Genomic DNA, 18,895 nt, shown 5'->3' on the forward strand with positions numbered 1-18,895 from the left:
TATCTTTTTCTGTCATTTTATTTTCATCTCTTTGTGCCTTGAATCCAACGTTTGTTGCTTGTAGCCAGAATATACTTGGAGCATTTTAAAAAATCTATTCTAGCAGGGCACGTGGATGGCTCAGTTAGTTAGGTGTCCAGCTTTTGATTTCAGCTAGATCATGATCTCAGGGTCCTGAGATTGAGCCCTGCATCAGGCTCTGTGCTGAGCATGGAGCCTGCTTAAGATTTTCTCCCTCTCTCCCTCTGTGCCTCTCCCCTACTTCTGTGCGTGCATGTGCATGCACACACACACACACACACACACTTTCTCTTAAAAAAAAAAATTCTACCAATCTCTATTAATTGGAGTGTCTAATTTACACTTAATGTAATTAACATTAAGGTAGAATTTACATTTGCCATTTTGCTATCTTTCAAATGTCTTATGTCTTTTTTATTTCTTTTATTCTGTCCCTGCCTTTTTTGTGTTAATGTCAGTTTTTTCCACTATTAGTAATGCTAGTCTTCATCATTGAAAAATAAGAAATATCAACAACTGTTTTTTAAAGATTTTTATTTATTTATGAGAGATACAGAGAGGCAGAGACATAGGCAGAGGGAGAAGCAGGCTCCATGCAAGGATCCCAATGTGGGACTCAATCCCAGAACTCCAGGATCACGCCCTGAGCCGAAGACAGATGCTCAACCACTGAGCCACCCCGGCGTCCTGTTGCTGGGTCCCTTTAAAAAAGGAAAGGAATGTTCCAATATAAAAAATATGGTATTCATGGGCTACAGTTTGTTCAAACACACCGGGGTGAATTTCCAGGCTTCAATCCAATTGTATGATGCATTCAGAAGCCCTGTGCCTGCTCATAAAAATGTCTCAGATCAAAGACTTTGAAAGTTGTTTAGGAGCTTTAACTCTTACAAGCACAGCAATGTTGGCCATTTCATTTTGGGAACAGAAGTTCAATACTGAAGTTGATAGAGCAATGATTATAATTTCTCTAATTCCAGAAAGACACACACACACACAGACACACACAGACACACACACCCCTCCTAAGAGAATAAGTAACTTGAAAGGATTGTTGGAAGAGCCTCTCTGAGTCAATTCACCATTTGCCCTAAAGTGTTCATTTTTCTACTCTTATTATTCTTGAACACCCAAATTCTCCAATAAATCATAAATGCATAATTACTGTCACTTGGGAAACTTTTTGACAGCAAGATTTATGACCTGAAGCATGGTGGAATTTTTGTCTCTCTAGTTAAAAATGATGTTCAAAGTAACCCATTACTTTGGTTAGAATTATTCACATATTGGAACCAAACCTCAAATGCCAACCCCAGAAGAAAGCCAGACTTGAAAACAACTGAAAGGATTTTCTATGGGCAAATCAAGAAGCAGAACAAATCCAGGCTGCTCAAAAGGTTACACAATCTATACTTAGGTCTTAGACAAGGATAGAATATCAGCTGATAAAGACTGATATGTCTTTACCAGTATAGACTAAAGCCACCCAAGAGATAATACCAAATAGTAAGCCTCAACATTTGACCTATGATACCTTGTAAACACTCAAACAACTGTAATTGCTGAAAACAGATAAGAATTGGAAACTATTTTTGAAAACACATTTAGTATATTTATTCATTAAGCCCCTCATAATTCTCTCAGTGACTCTGCTATAAAGAATGCCACTTAAAATATGCATGCTTGGGGCATCTGAGTAGTTCAATAGGTTAAGCGTCTGCCTTCAGCTCAGGTCATGATCCCAGGGGCTTGAGATAGAGTCCCATATGGCTCCCTGCTCCCAGGAACCTGCTTCTCCCTCTCCTTCTGCCATTCCCCACCTACCTTGTGCTCTCTGGTTCTATCTCCCTGTTAAATAAATAAATAATTTTTTTAAAAAAAAATAAAAAATAAAATAAAATATATATGCTTGTGAAGAGGTATGAGAGGGGAATCAGTCGGTAAAGAAATATTTGTTTTGTGGTTACAAAACCGTATTTCTGAGCCAGAAAATACATACATAAAACTTTTCTCTCAGAGAAAATCATGTAGTTTGCAGATTAAAATTAATAAAAAAAAACATTAAGCAATGAAAATCAGTAACCCAACATGGTTAAAACCAGAGAACTATGCTAAATTCTGCAGAGTTTCTGTAAAGATATTTATATGCAGGGAGATATTTTGAAAATTGTTTTCCTGTTGATCTTCTAGACAGGAAAACAGGCCTATACAGCCCTAACACTTTATTTGCATTTAATAACTTTTAAATTTCAAATCATCTTTTTAAATTGCCTAGCAATTATCTTGCCACATACTTTGTTCTAATGAAACTGAAATATCAAAACCAGCTTTTCTTTTAATTTTAAGTTTAGGATAGGACAAACGGGATAATGGAAAGAGCAATGGATTTGAACACAGAAGATATGGATTTGAATCTTACAGTAACTATGATATCAGGTCTTATTTTCTTATCTGCAAAATGGAGATATCTTCTTCATTTTTCCTACAAGGTGAAGGTAATGAGAATCTAATTGCTTCTATGTAAAGATGGTGAATTAGGGGATCCCTGGGTGGCTCAGCGGTTTGGCGCCTGCCTTTGGCCCAGGGCGTGATCCTGGAGTCCCGGGGTGGAGTCCCACATCGGGCTCCCTGCATGGAGCCTGCTTCTCCCTCTGCCTGTGTCTCTGCCTCTCTCTCTCTCTCTGTGTGTCTCTCATGAATAAATAAATAAAAATCTTTTTTTAAAAATGGTGAATAAAACACATTCTTCCTGAAAGCTAAATGCAACATCATTACAAATAATTTTAGAAGGCATAAATCCACAATAGTGGAGCAGGGAAAGAACTATAGAAACAAAATTTTGGAGACAATATGATAGACAAGTGACGAATAAACTGGCAAGCCCAAAAAACTGGGGAAATCTAGCTTAAGATTCATTAAAAGGTTCAGGAATTGATAAAAATGCTCTGATGGTGTGGGTATGTGTGTGTGAGTGTGTGTGTGTGCGTGTGTGTGTGTCTGTGTCTGTGTAAAGATAATATTGATAAAGGAGGACTGGTTGAAGGATGTTTGAAAAGCAGTTGGGTCTCTGTATCCCCTCTCCCACTCCATGTGCCTGGGCAAGCTGTCCATCCCTTATGCTGGCAGATGTCTGAACGTTTATTCCCTGGAAATAGTAAAGCACAGGGTCTCTTCATCTGGGTAATATCAGGCACACAAGAGCAGTCAGGATCCATGACAAACTAAAGAAGATTAAGTGAAGAATTCACAGTATTCTAACCTACCCAACTTTCTATGCCAGGAACGTTGGCAATCAGATGTGGACCATCCTCTGAGCAGGAGACTGATGGAAGCTTCCTTGGAGAAATTTGGCCAACTTAATAGAAAAGACCCAAATATATGGACATCAATGTTCTCTAATTTAGAGCATCATACACATTCAGAGCTTCCAATCAGCTTTAGAGTCTCCCATTATTAAACATGAAAGGAAAAATTATTGACTACCAATATCCAAGGAAAATCTCTAAAATAAAAAATAGAAAATAAAAAATATAGAAAATAACAACAGCACATGGGGGGGGGGGGCAAAAGCCACTCAGGAAACATGCTACACAAAAAGGAGAAAACTTCAAATTAATATCATTAATATCTTTAGATAAGAAAATATGTTACATCCATGAAATATGAATAAGATGCTATTTAAGAGAGAAAACAAATAAAATAAAAAAAATTTTGGAAAATAATAACATTATAACAGAAATGAAAAGCTCAGTGCAAGAGGAAAAAGTAAAATTAAGAAAAACTCCCAGAAAAGAAAAAAAAAAAAGGAAAGAAAAACTCTCAGAAAGTGGAACTAAAATATGGAGATGAAAAATAGAAAATAAAACATAGTAAAAAGAGAGGATAAGTCATAAATATGCAATAACTAATTAATAGGAGTTCCAGAAAGATAGAACATAAGAAATAATGAGAGGAACTTGGCAGAGAAAGAATTTAAGACTATATCCCAGAAATAAAGACACTAATTTCCCAATTAAGAAATACCACCAAAAGCCAGGACAATAAAGGAAAACAAACTCATGCCAAGACATATTATTGTGAAATTTCATAATAGTGAGAGCAAACAGAAGATCCCAAAATCTTTTGGAATGTAAAAATAAGTAATATAAAGAGCTGGCTTTCAGAATGGCATTGGATTTCCCACAAAACCTAGGAAGATAATCAATGTCTTTAAAGGCTTCCCAAAACCTAGAAGATAATCAATGTCTTTAAAATTCTGAAAGAAAATGAGTTCCAAACTAGAATTCAATACCCAAGCAAACTATTAATCAACTACGAAGCTGAAATATATATATTTATTTATGAATATGCAAAGCCTCAAATGATTTCCTCCCATACAACTTTGTTAAGAAAGCTAATGGAGGATATGCTCCATTACAATGAGAAAGTAAAATGTGAAATGAATACACAAGATTTAGGAAACCAGAGATCCAACACAGGAGATAGGTGAAGGTAATCTCTGAGAGGATGATGAAGGGAGATCTTGGAACTCTCTCAGTACCAGAGCACAATCAGTTTAGACTGGAGCATATATAAGGAGGGTACCACTAGCAATCATTCTAAAACAAACAAACAAAACCCAAAAACAGTTGGATTTGACAGATTATTTTACACTTGAATATGGTCTCAGAAGATGGAAAACAATTTGAACATAAGTTAATATAAGGAACATAAAAATTAAGCAAATAAAACATGATATAATTATTAAATCCAAAATAAAAGGAAAAAATTATTCAAGCAAGGAAATCTAATCAGCACACACCATGGCTCAGTTATGAAAATAATCGTGATTAACTGAATATCAATGTAACTAAAATCTATGACTTAATTGGGAGATCAGAGAAGAAATATTTGTGTATGTAGCAGAGGCAGAGTGAGAAAGTTACCCTTTATCTTTTACATTAGGAAGTCAGCAGATTATCTCTAACAGTGTAAAATCAAGAAATAGCATATTTGGGCATATTGGAAATATTAGAAGAACAAATGGAAGGGTAAATATGGTTGCTTTGGGGGATTGGGCTTTGGGAATTGGGAAGCAGGAAGGGATAAAAGTCAAAGATTGCCATTTTCCATTGTAAGCTTCATTTAACTTTGAAAACAATGTATATATATACAACTTTGATAAAATTTAAAACCTGTAAAAAAAGAAAAGCCTAAATGACAAACTACGTCTCAAAATCATCTCTTAGAATACCTGGTTTGTAATAAGTAGTTAATCTTTTTTTTTTTTTTCTTTTAAGAGTAGGAAGTTTAGATGTTTCCATAGTTCTTTCACACAGGAGGACATCAGTGACCCAGAATGTGGAAACTAGGAGCATGTTGTCCAAGAGCACATGACAATATTCTCATCTTTGGAAATTGTACAGCTTTATTGGGTAGTAACTCAGGTACCAGCAAGGGAACAATGATATATTTGTCCTTATTGGCCCAGCAAGGCTGTTGAAACACAAATCAATGAAGCAATTGAGCAAAAACCTTATGTGCATGCATGTGTAGTAAGTGCATTTGCTTGGCCCCAAGACAAGTGTGAGATAGATCAGAATTATGAGACAAGTTAATGAGAGAGCTCATGAAATGGATAAGTTCTCACTCTCAGAATTTATCTGGAGTGATTCTCAACCTCAATTGCACACTAGATTCATTTGGGGAGCTTTAAAAACTCCTGATTGGCATCCTAGACCAATCAAGTCAAGATCTCCTTCAAATTACCTCAGATGATTCCAATGTGTGATGAAGGTAGAGAACCATGGCCCTAGGTATAAGTTCATGAGACTGGGGTGTCTGCCATTTCCCAAAGCCATGAGAGCCCCGGGGAAGGTAGACACACGCTCAATGGAGAGAGAAGTTGATATCCTGCCCTGTACCAAGTCCAACCTGCACTTCTTACCCAACCCCACTCTCAATTGGCATAGTTATATGAATGTCTTCTGGGTCATTGTAGGGCATGTACTCTCAACAGGATGTCATCTTTCCCTCCCTCACTCACCAGAAGAAGAGCTCTGATTGGTCAAAACCTAAGACACTGATGCGGAATGGGTCTTGAAGGCAGAGCCCAGGCTCTATCTTTTCCCTTTTATCCCCAGTGTCCAGCAAAGTAGACCGCTTTTTTCCTGTTTCTAGGCCACTGGCTTTCACAGAGTGGGCTCAGGCACCCTGGCCTCCTCTTTTCAGCATCTCTGCATATGGGACTGGATCTCTCATGAGAATCCAGTGAATGGTGGATAGAACACTGACTTGGGTTACTCAGGCTGCCACAACAAAATGCCATACATAGATGGGTGGCTGAAACAATAGGCACCTACCTCCAGCACCTACCTCCAGGTCTAGAAGTCTCAGGTCCGGGTGCCAGCATGGTTGGGTTCTGCTGACAATCTCTTCTTGATTTATAGAATGCTACCTTCTTGCTGTATCCTTACATGACCTCTTCTTTATGGACAAGTGAGAGGGAGGAATGGGGGACAGAGTTAGATACAGAGAGACAAAGACAGAGAGGGAGGGAGGGCTCTCTAATCCCATCATGAGGGCCCAACCCTTATGACCTCCTCTAAACCCAAAGGCCTCATCTCCAAATACTATCAAATTGGGAGTTAGGACTTTAACATATGAATGAGGGGGCACAAATATTTGGTTCTTAACTGATGTGTTAGGCCTCTGGCCTGATCTTTGTCTCCAGCACGGTCTTCCAGAGGTTACCAAGCTTTTGACTAAGTCTCAGTAACTGGAAGGGTATTTTAAAATTTATCCAGTCGCTGACCTTTGTATGTGTTCTTCCTCAGTTCAAACACCCCAGAGAGCAAATGGGAAATTTTAAGTTCTGAATCTCTTACTAGAAGCACTTAAATACAGTTTATAGGGAAATCCCCGGCTGGTCTTCCACTGCACTGATGGCCAAAAGATGCCACTGATGTTTTCCATTCTTCCTCCCAATCTTATTAGTATAAGCGATTCAAATATAGAGCAGGGAATTTTGCTAAGCATTTTAGAAAACCAAGAAGAATAATTCCCTCCTAACTCACAAAGCAGGGGTGAAACTCAAAATATTTCACAATGGCAGAGGCATAGGCAATGATTATTTACAAGTGGATATAAGAGTATTTCAATACATTAGCAATAGTCACAGTAATCCCAGTGTGGTCCAACTAAATATTAGCCTTGCCCCAAAGCACTTATGAGTGCAGTGCTGCGTGTGCATTAATGAATTCAGGAATGCACTGGGGAATGCAAAAGGTATGGAAGCAAAGCTAAGCAGGAGCCTCCTGCCCCACCCCCGCACTTTCTCCTTTCTGTCCTCAACTTTGGATTCCTCTACCTGAGGCGATCTAGCCAGCCACAGACGGGTGCCGTGCCTTAGAGACGCGGCCCTGAGTTAGTTTAAACTTGAATCAGCCCATCCACCAGACAGGCCCTGGCTTGGGAAATAGAGAAGTGAAAAGAAAAAAGAGGCCCTTCGATTCAGCTGGAGACAGAGAGGGAGGGCGGGTCACCAGCAGTCAAGAGGAGACTCGGTTCAGAGTTGCCTCAAATTACATTTGTCCACACACGCATGCGAAATGTTGCTTAAAAAATAAATGAGGTTAATTTCTCTTTACAGGTTCCCTTTCATCTCGGGGTTTCAAAGCACTTTGCCACAAAAAAGCTCCATCGTCACTCCTTTTTCTAAATATAAACCAAGGGCCCTCAGGGTTAAGGTTCGGTAAAGCCCTTTGAACTTTCCAAAGAAAAAGCACTAAAGGAAAACACTATTTTACCATTATAAGCTCCAAGTGGCCAGGCAGGGACCACACAGCCAGAAAACTCTCCTTCTGAAGAAAGGCCACGCCTCCGCTCCGATGACACGCTTGCTAATTAAAATCACAATTAGAACCAGCAGGGAAGATGGAGGCCAGTGACTAAAACGCCCTTCCCCAGAAGCAGAAACACTCAGGACTGACTCACACAGGATACATCAGATTTTCTCCAGCAGGCATTTGGAGGAAAGAAAAGAAATTCGAGTCCAGGCCTCCCTCCATCTACTGACCCAGTAAACTCCATGTCTGGGTTGGTGACACATCCCTGACTCGCTGCCACCTCAGCAGAGTCCCAGCAGCAGGAAGAGCCAGCTTGGCTTCCTGTGGATGGAAATGTTTGCATCTGCATTTTTCAGCAAAGGAAAGTCTCAGAATCTCCCCAGTTCCAGCATGTGAGTCATTAGTGGGTGTTTGTTTTTGGGGTTCTGGGTTTGAGTCACCACCCTTCCTGCTGTTGGTCTTCTCAATCCAGGGGGAGCGAGCGAAAAGAGAGAAGTAGAAATGTTTGTGATGGTCAAAGCAGGCATCTAAGAGTTGGCAATTGTATCAGCAGCTCATTTGTAAGATTGTTCTGCTCTCCGTAAACAAGTATATGACATTTATAAATAACAGTGGGAAAGAGGAAGGAGGAGGAAGGAAGAGAATAAGGCCATAAAGGATGTGATTGAGGTAAGCGGAAGTAGAGTCTAGTCAAAGTAAAAATAGGCAACTGCCTGTTTGTCAGCTAAAGGAGGAATGGGGCTGCTGATGTTGATCAAACTCTACATGTGCAGCTCTCTGGCACCATTCCTTGTTGGCCTGGCAGTATGGCTAAGGAGGGGGTGGTTTGCACAGGTGGGGCTGCCAATATCCCCGAACAAGTCTGGAATCTGACAGACCACCTTGGCTTTGAAAGGATTTCTTCCTGATGTCCCTCCATTTCAGTGCTATGCCTGGCACCATTTATCCCCTGAAAGGACCTCAAGACTCCCAGAATTCTACAACAGGAATGTTCTACAAGGGTCTCAATGCCGTACTGGGACCAGGTGCCAAAAAACACTAGCTTGAAAAAAAGATATCATTTTTTTTTTTTTTCAGAAGGCAAGTGTATATATTGTTCCTCTCAGTCTTGACTGTGATTGAAAACTGAGAATCTACCGACCACAAGGGGACACGGGGTTGCGCGGGGAGGGCAAGATTTTGCGTGAAGGAAGCCCGACTGGTGCAGGTGGGAAAGTAATGGTACATCTTCTTCACATCACTGCTCCTTGTCAGATCAGACAGTTTGGTCTACCTAACAGCTAGTTTTTACTTCACTGACATTGGCCAGTAAATCAAGCCATTTAAGATGGCTGAAAAAAAACAAAGGTGATCGTGAAAATATAAAAACACAACAAAAAAAGCAGGTTTTTGAACTAATGGACAGCTCAACCAGATTTGACCCAGGGAAGACATCTGACCACAGGCATTCCAGTTTCCCTTCCAGAAAGCAGAGAGCCGGCAAGTGGCAAGTGAAAAGAGCTTCAACTTTTCAACTGGTATGAGTGTGGAAGTCAAAACTGGGCCTGTTGTATGCAGTTGGAGGCTGGATACTATGTTTTATTTCAAGTATATATGAAAAGATATCTGGATGCCCGCACACTCTTGCTACATTAGGGACTTGATGAAGCTCAGAAAAACAGAGCCCCAGCCCTCCTAGCATTCCAAATGTTAGGCAACCTACACAAATCCTTGGCAGAAATGTTGACAATGAAAACTAACTCTGCTGTCATTCTAGCCTGAGTCACAAAGGAAGGAAGAAGTACTACTTGATTCGAAACATTCTCATTTAGGGGAGAAGAAATTATAATGCACATCACCACCAAACGGAAAACAAAGGTTGTAAACTCAGGAGCTGTTTTCCTGGGACCTTGACGTTTTTAAATAAAAGCCTTCGTTGTTTACTGAATACTTTTCACATTAATGTCTTAGTTTCTTGTTCTTAAAGATAATTATCTGTGGATACAGAACTTCCTGAACTACCCATCTTCTGTGGGTACATACATTTGAAAGATGCCCAAGGCATATTCCAAAACAAAACAAAACGAATTAAAACACTCCTGATTGTGACATTCTGTTTAAGTCATTATTCATGACACAGCTTTAAAAATTCTCACAAAAAAAGTGATGACTGGAGATTTGACTCTGGAGTTTACTGTTCCAGAATAATCTCTTTACTGCTTGATCTTGGGTACCACATCTTGGAAAAGTGGCTGATATGTTCTCAAATCTTATGACAATCCATTAAATAGCTTCCATATCCAAACTGAGCTAGCTGCCCAGCTAAGAATATCTAAGAAGTAGGTCCATAGGGATCATGTATCTTCTGTTACTCTGATTCTTTAGCTATAAATGATCAATGTAGATTCCACAAGTGACTCAATCAGGCCAATTAGAGTGCTTCCTTGGAATTTGTCAAACTGCAATGTGGCAAAGAATCCCATATTCTCTGGATGAGAGCATGAGATATGCAATTTGGAGATATGGGGTTCCTTTTTCAGAGTAAAAAAATTGGCTCACACCTAGAGAGGTGAGATAGAGAAAGCAGTCTCCCCTCCCCTTCGAGGGGAGTTCAATGCAGGGCTTGATCTCATGACCCTGAGATCATGACCTGAGCCCAAACCAAGAGTTAGATAACTAACTGACTGTGCCACCCAGGCACCTCTGAGTTGTGCCTTTAAAAGGCATGAGTATCCTCACTTCTTAGACCCTTTCTTTTCTTCCCATTGACTATGATACAAGTATTATGGCAGAATGTTGGGAAAGGGGGATCCCTGGGTGGCACAGCGGTTTGGCGCCTGCCTTTGGCCCAGGGCGCGATCCTGGAGACCCGGGATCGAATCCCACATCGGCTCCCGGTGCATGGAGCCTGCTTCTCCCTCTGCCTGTGTCTCTGCCTCTCTCTCTCTGTGTGACAATCATAAATAAATAAAAATTAAAAAAAAAAAAAGAATGTTGGGAAAGGTCATCAAAAAGACATGACTGCTGGCTGATCAGTGAGCTGGACCCAGACCCTTGGAGGCTCATCCCATCCCCTCTTCTTGGAATGTGAATTCCATCTATCTTTCCCACTTCCAGAGGCTAATCCAAGGGCATAGCCTTGAGACTGTGATGTGATGTTGAACACTTGCACAGCATATGTAGCTGAATCCAGTTAAGGCCTCTTTATGAACTTTTAAGATATGGTGGGAAGGTGGAGGGATCCATTCACCTTGCTGCTTCCCACTACAAATCTTGTATATAAATTCTTTTCACTCATTTAACCTGTCACCTACCAACTTGGAGTGGCCCACCTCCTTCTTTGATCTCTGCCTGCCCTCCACATATGGGAGCCAGTTTCAGGGTATAGCCAGAAAGCTCGAGAGGGTTGAAAACTGGCACAGAACCCAGACTGGCCATCTTAGACTACCAAATGGAAGCTTCACGCCAAGGATGGCAAAATAAAAAGACGTTAAGGTTTATGATATCACGAATGTGCCATATTAACCTCAGCTCACATTTGAACAGCTAACATGATGGAAAAGTAATTGTCTATTTTATGTAAGACACTTTTATGTTTCGGTCTTTGTTATTATAGCTGAAGCTGCCTATTAGCACCGACACAGTCAAAATTAATCCGACCTGGAACTTTCTTCAGTTAGCTCACACCACATTTATGTTTTTGAAACAGCTTGAAGTTGTTGTTTTTTTAAGTTTAGTTATTTATTTTTAAAAGATTTCATTTTTAAGTAACCTTTACACCGGACCTAAGGCTTGAACTTACAACCCCTACGATCAAGAGTTTTCTGGTCTTCTGACTGAGCCAGCCAGGTGCCCTGATAAAGTTTTTTAGAAGAGGGAGCTTAATCTAGGCTCTGAATTAAGAGCAAACACTAGGGAGTAGGAAGTATTCTGGCCTTTGAAGGTGGAGAAGGAGGATGGAACAGCAGCCTGAAGTCAGGAAAATGCATGCCTTGCACAGAATTGACAGTTCATGTAGGAGGTGTAAAGGGCATATTTTTGCTTTTGTTTGTTTGTTTGACTTCCTTTGCTTTCAGGAATTGCTCCTCCATTATTCTCTGTGATTCTGATTTTTTGGTCAATCACATGGCCGGCCTTCCACTAGATGGGAATGGATTTGACACTCTGTTGGTCCAAATAGGGCCCTCTATGCTCCTGTCCTAGAACCTGGAACAGCTTCAGAGTGGGCACGTGACCTACGCAGAACCAATCAGAGTCCTTTTGGAAGATTAATAAAGGTGCAGGAGGGCAAGAGATTATTTTCTTTTCTTTGTGACTGCTAGCTATGAAGATAGTGTAAATTTAGCTTTGCCAAGGGTATCACTGCTGTTACAGGGAAGAAGGCTGCCTAAAAATTAAGTTAACTTGGAAGATATAGAGCCTGGAGGAGAATAAAGGAGGCCAGGAGGGCAGAGTTTGAATCTTTGGAGCCAACTGTGCCTGAAGCAAAACTCTCCTCCTATCTTGGACTTTCCACCGGGAAAATACCAATCCCTTGTGTGTTTCTGCTTTGTGGTATTTTTGTCACCTGCAGCTGAAAGAAAACTGCCTACTACTGGACTAACCGGAGAGAAGATTATAAAGTAGACACAGTTGTGTAACAGTGCCCTAAGTGCTCGATGAAAAAGTTTGGACTTGCTTTTGAAGACAACAAGAGGAACCATTTAAATTAGGAGGCTGTTCAGGGGGGAATGCTGGAATTCTTCAGTGGAAAGAGCACACCAGGTGCTGCTTCTAGCCTTATCACTTCCTGGCAGTGTTTTCTTGTCTGCACAATGGGGGTAATTTCAAGTACTTTGTTTGATGGCTGTAGGAAATACATTAAATAATATATTAAACACCTAATACATTGGTACATCTTAAGCCTGCGAACTCTTCCTATAGTGATAGTGGTGGTGGTGATAGTGATAGAAGATAGAGAAGCAGGAGCAGGAGAATGGGAGAGTTGCTCCTTGACTAAGTCAGCAGGAGCAGAAATGAATAAGAGTGGTGTTGAGAGCCACTGGCAAATATCAGCAGGACTGTACACAGTCTGGAAATGTGAAGCAAAGGAAAGACAAAAGTCAGTTATGAATGAAGGTTAAAATTTCTGTGGAACTGACTGATTCCTGAACTTTCTCTTCTGCGTTGATCATGAAAAATGGGACAATGACAACAATGAAACAACTCTATGTGTATGTCTCTGTAGCTGTGCTTGCATATGGGAGGCAGAAGAAGCAAGGCTCCATTGAACATTCTTCCTACTCAGTGCCCACTACAGAATTTGCAGGGTCCTGTGCAAAATGAACATTCAAGTTCTATGTTCAATAAAATTAAAAAAAACATTTTTCCCTTTCTTCCGAGGCTTTTTTCTTGATCTTTGTAGATATTTTTGTTTGTTTTTGCTTTTTACAGTCACATTATCTCAGATATAGGGATACTTACAGTGTCAGTGCAAACCCTCCAGATGCCTGGGACTATGCCCTGCAACTTGGTTAGTGCCTGACCTTGATCCTTCCCACACTTGTGTCCAGGCCCTGTGCCAAAAGCAGAGGGCAGCAGTGATCACTAGACAGGGGTACAAGAAGAAGCAGACAAAAATGGAGACAGGAAGGTGGTGAAAGTTGAGACTTCAGGTGAGTTAAGTTTCCAAAAACCTAGCATTTGCTCCAATGTCCCATTGGGCTTCAATTAAAAAATACAAATAAAAGATAAAATTATTAGGGTGCCTGGCTGGCTCCCCAACAGAGCATATAACTATTATAACAGTAGAGCATATAACTCTTGATCTCAGGATTATAAATTCAAGGCCCATGCTGGGTGTAGAGATTACTTAAAAATAAAATCTTAAAAAAAAAAGTTAAGATCATCAAGTATTTCTAGATGATGACCACAAACTATTGAACTCCAAGCATGTGGTTCCCTTCTATGATAGTTAATCTTATGTAGCCACCTGACTGGCCCTTGGGTGCCCAGATATTTGGTCACATATTATTCTGTGAGTTTTTGCAAGGATGTTTTTGGATGAAATTAATATTTAAATCAGTAGACTCAGTCAAGCAGACTGCCTTCTCTAATATGGAGGGACCTCATCCAATCAATTGAATAAAACAAAAAGGCTGACCCTCTTCCAAGTAAGAGTTTTTCCTGCTTTCAGACTCATACTGAAAGATCAGCTCTTTCTGGGTCTTGAGCCTGCTGGCTTTTGGACTGGAACTTACATGATTGGCCCTCTTGGTTCTCAGGCATGTGGATTCCAACTGAAACTAAGCTGGGTCTTTAGCTTCCAGACTCACCCACAAGATCTTGGGATTTACCAGCCTCCATTATCACACTAGTCAATTCCTTAAAATAAATACCCCTCCTATCTATATCTATGTCTATGTCTATGTCTATGTCTATGTCTATGTCTATGTCTATGTCTATATCTGTCATCTATATCTCTATCTGTATCTGTTTCTTTGGAGAATTCTGACTTTCTGGGTATAGGGCTTGTGTACTTTCCTCTGTATCACAGGATGCTCTCCCCTCAAGCTGTCCCCACCAAACTCTCCCCCCCCCCATTTTGTTTGTACTACACTGGTCACATATCCATGAGGGTGGCACTGTTCCTAATTCCCCACTTGCTCCCACATGCCACACAAAGAAAGAGAGAGGGGGAAATTGATTAGTAGAGAGAAGAAGCTGCCTTGGTGCTAATGAACTCTCACTAAAGTCCTGTGCTAAAATAAAGCATAAGTAAATTTTTTGATGTCTAACAATAAAGGTATAGATGCCATAAGACAAGCTTACACATTTCCAGTCTTCCAAGATCACCTATTGAAACTGATTGAGGGAGAAAAATATTAATTTCATATGCTACAGGCCAAGAATTCAGAGGTAATAACTGAACCAAGGTCCATCCTGTGTACAATGAGCTCAGCTCTTTACCCTGTGCAAGGTCAACAGTACATTTTGTGCTGTAGGACAAGGCCTTATCCAAAGCCCTGGGACCAAATGTCAGAATTCAGAATTATCTTGGAATTTTACAAAAGTAATACAGTGTAAGTACTGTATATTATTTACACTTGCAACAGACTCTGGGACAGCACTCTGTGCTAAAATACATTAACATTTCTGAAGTAAAACATGTGAATATTTATGCTAGTTGGCCAGACTGTAAATAGACTCACATCAGTCTAGGTAAGATTTTGCTTTCAAATGAGTTCAGGTGAGGTCAGATTTTGCTGCCAAATGAGTTACAAAAACCCAGTTTGTAGAGCTTTCTGGATTTTGGAAATGCAGGTCAGGGTTAGTGAATTTGTAGTTCCTGTTTCCATGGTTGGCCTCACCTGCCATTCACATTCCTATTGCAATGAAGTCAGAACAAAATGAGGGGGTAGATTTTGGGAGGGGGGAGAACTTGAGGAGAGAGCATCCTGTGATACAGAGGAAAGGCCTAGAGGAAGGCTTAGGATTTAGCCTTGCAATTGCTTTCCACACCCTTTGGCCCAGCCACTGAGAGCTATGTGAGCTTAGAAAATGAATCAGAATCAAGGTGCAGGAGACAAAAATCCCCACAACCTCTCCTGGAGTTGTTCCTTCATGCTCTGTAGCACACCCCACGGAACTTCCTCCTAAGGCGTCCTAATGGCAGTAGCTAGCACTTGGGGCCCCAAACTGGGAAAAGTCATCCAGCTCTTTAAAAAGCATTTATGTCTGTCAACTGAGGGGCTGGTTGTACTTATACTTGGGGAAAGGGCTTTAAGAGACTGTCTACAACATCCAGTCACAGGGAGATTATTTGGAAACGTCGTCTTCAAATACACAGGGTGGAGTTACGTGACTATCACATACATAGCACAGGTTAACTCCCCAGCCCACATTCTCTCAGTGTATCTCCCATCATGTGTAAATTTAGCTGGTGTTTAAAATATAGTTGGAGGCCTTATTAGCATTTTATGTAGCCATCTTGAAAATTCTGAGGCCATTGTAGGGATATTGAGGGTTTTTGTTTGTTTGTTTTAAAGATTTTATTATTTACTCATGAAAGACACAGAGAGAGAGGCAGGTACATAGGCAGAGGGAGAAGCAGGCTCCCTTCCTCCCTGTGGGACTCAATCCCAGGACTCTGGGATCATGCCCTGAGCCAAAGGCAGATGCTCAACCACTGAGCTACCCAGGCACCTCACATTGAGGTTTTCTTTAGAGGATGTAATTTCCAAGCAATTGAATGTTGCTTCTGTTAAAGGTGAAGGAAGGCTTTGCCTACAGGGACCCTTCTGCATGGCAGTGCTTCCTCATCCATCTTGGAATCTTACCTACCCTCAAAGTCCCACGACCAATGCCATCTCTGCTGAAAAACCAGGAACAGAGCCTTTTCTGGTTCCTCCAGTGACATCTCTTCCATCTGAGTTCTCACTGAGCATTTTCAGGGTCTCTCATGTAGTATCCATTACTTTTTTATCCTGCCAAATTATATCTTATCTCAAGTAAAACTGCTTGGTTTTGGTTTTTGTCAGTATTGTTGTTTTCTGGAAAGCACTCATTTTTATATCTAAAACTGTTCCTGGGCCACAACCTTAGATGGAAGTAAATACTTAACAATGTTCTAAAAAGTAAATAATTTTGGACTTAAATTCATTTTCCTGGTGGCAATCTAGGTTAAAAATCCCTAATAATTTTTGTATTTTCCAGAGAATGCTCAGCAAACATACTAACTGGTGTAACCAATTGTGTATTGAAGATTTTTCTCTTCACTGTTAGCAAAATCTTGTTATGCTATCATTTGTTGTTATGAATACTGTACACTTAACTTTATGAGTATTTGTTTGCTTATTATTTCACTGAGAAAATAAATTCTACCTTAAAAAGAATCTCTGACAAGTTATTGGTGAAACTGGATTAGAAAGAGATAGTGTATTATTTTTAAAATCAGATTACTCACTAATTATTACTCAATGTCAGTCACTACTGATTGTGCAATAATGAAAGTAAAATTTAAAAGCAAGAGCCTCAAAAAGGAGTTAGCAAATTAGACTATGAATGGAATGTGTAAAAGAATTAAGACTTAGAAATTTTAAGGCTCACAGCTGTCCCTAGGAATTTAACCAACCACAGTGTTCACAACAACAGAGTATATAAAGGAATGCATGTTATATTGGTTCACATTAAGCCAGGGCTTTGAAGTGCTGAAATTCAAGCGAGAAACCTACATAATCTCCCAGAAAAAGACTCCCAGAAGAAGTGCTATCTAGATAGGTCAAAGAGAAAAACATTGGGGAAGAGGAGGCAGGTTCTTATCAGAGAGTATCTACCACAAAGGCAAGGCTTGGGGAATTAGAGATATAATGGAATACTCAAGAAACTGAAAACTCTAGGGGCACCTAGATGGCTGTCAAAATTCCTGCCCTAGGCTCAGGTCATGATTTCTGGGTCCTGGGATTGAGCCCCTTAAGGGGCTTCCTACTCAGTTGGGGGGATCTGCTTCTCTTTCTCTCTTTTCTCTCTCTCTCTCACCCTCTGCTCCTCCTCCCTGCTCATTTTTCTCTCTCTCTCTTTTAAACAAATAAATAAAATCTCTAAAGAAGAAAAAGTAAAAGAAACTGAAAACTCCAGTGTTTAGTATGGTTGAACCATGGTGCTGGGAAACAAGACTAAAGAGGTATGTCATGGCCAGATCCCCAAGGGCATTGTTTAAGCCCAACTGATGGTCCATGCTGCAAAAAGACATCGTCATATTTACAAATCAGAAAGCTCCCACTGGCAGGAGAAGAGAAAAAAGGCTGAAAGGGAGGACAATGTGATTGAGGGCTTGGAAATGGATGTAGACAGAAAGGGATACATGCAAGAGCTAGTTGGAGGGGTCACTCCAAAACTGTCTTGTTCTTTGACAAGAACAAGATATTGATATTTTGTCTCAATATCCTTGAGCCTCTTCTTTGCCTTTGCTTTGATGTTGTATATTATATAACAAGGCCCTGCTGCCTTGGCTTTGCAGGGCCGTTGTGCCTCAGCCATTGTTCTCTTGCCAACTCAACTGGAAAGAAATAGGGACCTCATAGAGGGATGATAAACCAGATGTGTGAAATTACTTGTATTAACATGTTTAGTAATATGTATGTAATTTACGCAGTGTGGTTTTGACTGACCTGGAGGTACTGGAGAACCAGCCTGGAAATGGACACTTTGCCAGAGCTATGGACAGTAATGACCAAAGGCCTTGCTTGACAAGCTGCCTAAGAAAGTCACTAATTATACAAACTATCCATACAGACAGTTTGTATTAGACAGACAGTAGAGAAATATGCTGTGGCTTTTTCATAGGATGAGCTATGCCCAAACATTACAAAAGAGTATTCAATGATATGCAAAAGAATCAAGACCAGTGATAAGCATGGATAAATGGGAAAGAGGAAGAAGCAAACACTGTCATCAGCTAAAACAAATAAGCAGAAAACAAATAAGCAAATAAGGTGATAAAGTTACCCTTTATAGAAAGTTGACTATGTACCGTGAACTATTTTAGTACAGTATACATGTTATTTAATTCTCACAAATGTACTAGGGAATTAGTCTTTGTTCCCATTTTCCAGACAAGGAAAATTGTGGCTTAGCACATTTAAGTGACTCTCCCAAGATCACACAGCATGTGAGTGCTGGAACTGATATTTATACCTCAGATTTCTCTGCCTTGAAAGGACAATTGTGCTGCTCATCATACCTCTGGCATGGCAAGAAAGAAAAGATACTTTTCTCGGGGAGGTTTACCTGGCATTTCTGAAGCAGGACCCTTCCGTGCTGAACAGAACAACAAGAACAGTTCATAGGCACCATTAAGTTCATGGAATGCTGGGATCTCCCTGCTGGGAGGTCTAAAAGCATCCATGCATAGAACTGACAAGGCTAACAGAGACACATACAAGAAGTTATTCAAAATTCAATACACCCACCTAAAACTGCTTAGTTCTAGTGATTTAGATGAACATGATGTTTAGCCAATTACTGAAGGTTAATTTATGAATATTTAGAGAATATCAACATTCATTTGGAGCCAGCATTAGGAGCTATGT

General features: G+C 40.3%; 1 long non-coding RNA gene across 2 annotated transcripts in view; it reads left to right on the forward strand.

The window, feature by feature from the left end:
* The first annotated feature begins 7,752 nt into the window (after nucleotides 1-7,752).
* LOC119878774 overlaps nucleotides 7,753-18,895 on the forward strand; it is a 40,260-nt gene continuing 29,117 nt past the window's right edge. For both annotated transcript variants that reach the window (XR_005387130.1, XR_005387131.1), the window contains exon 1: nucleotides 7,753-8,239. This is a non-coding gene — a long non-coding RNA (uncharacterized LOC119878774). The remainder of the gene's footprint in view (nucleotides 8,240-18,895) is intronic.

Source organism: Canis lupus, unplaced genomic scaffold (assembly GCF_011100685.1).
Source record: "Canis lupus familiaris isolate Mischka breed German Shepherd unplaced genomic scaffold, alternate assembly UU_Cfam_GSD_1.0 chrUn_S1898H2097, whole genome shotgun sequence".
NCBI lineage: Eukaryota > Metazoa > Chordata > Mammalia > Carnivora > Canidae > Canis > Canis lupus.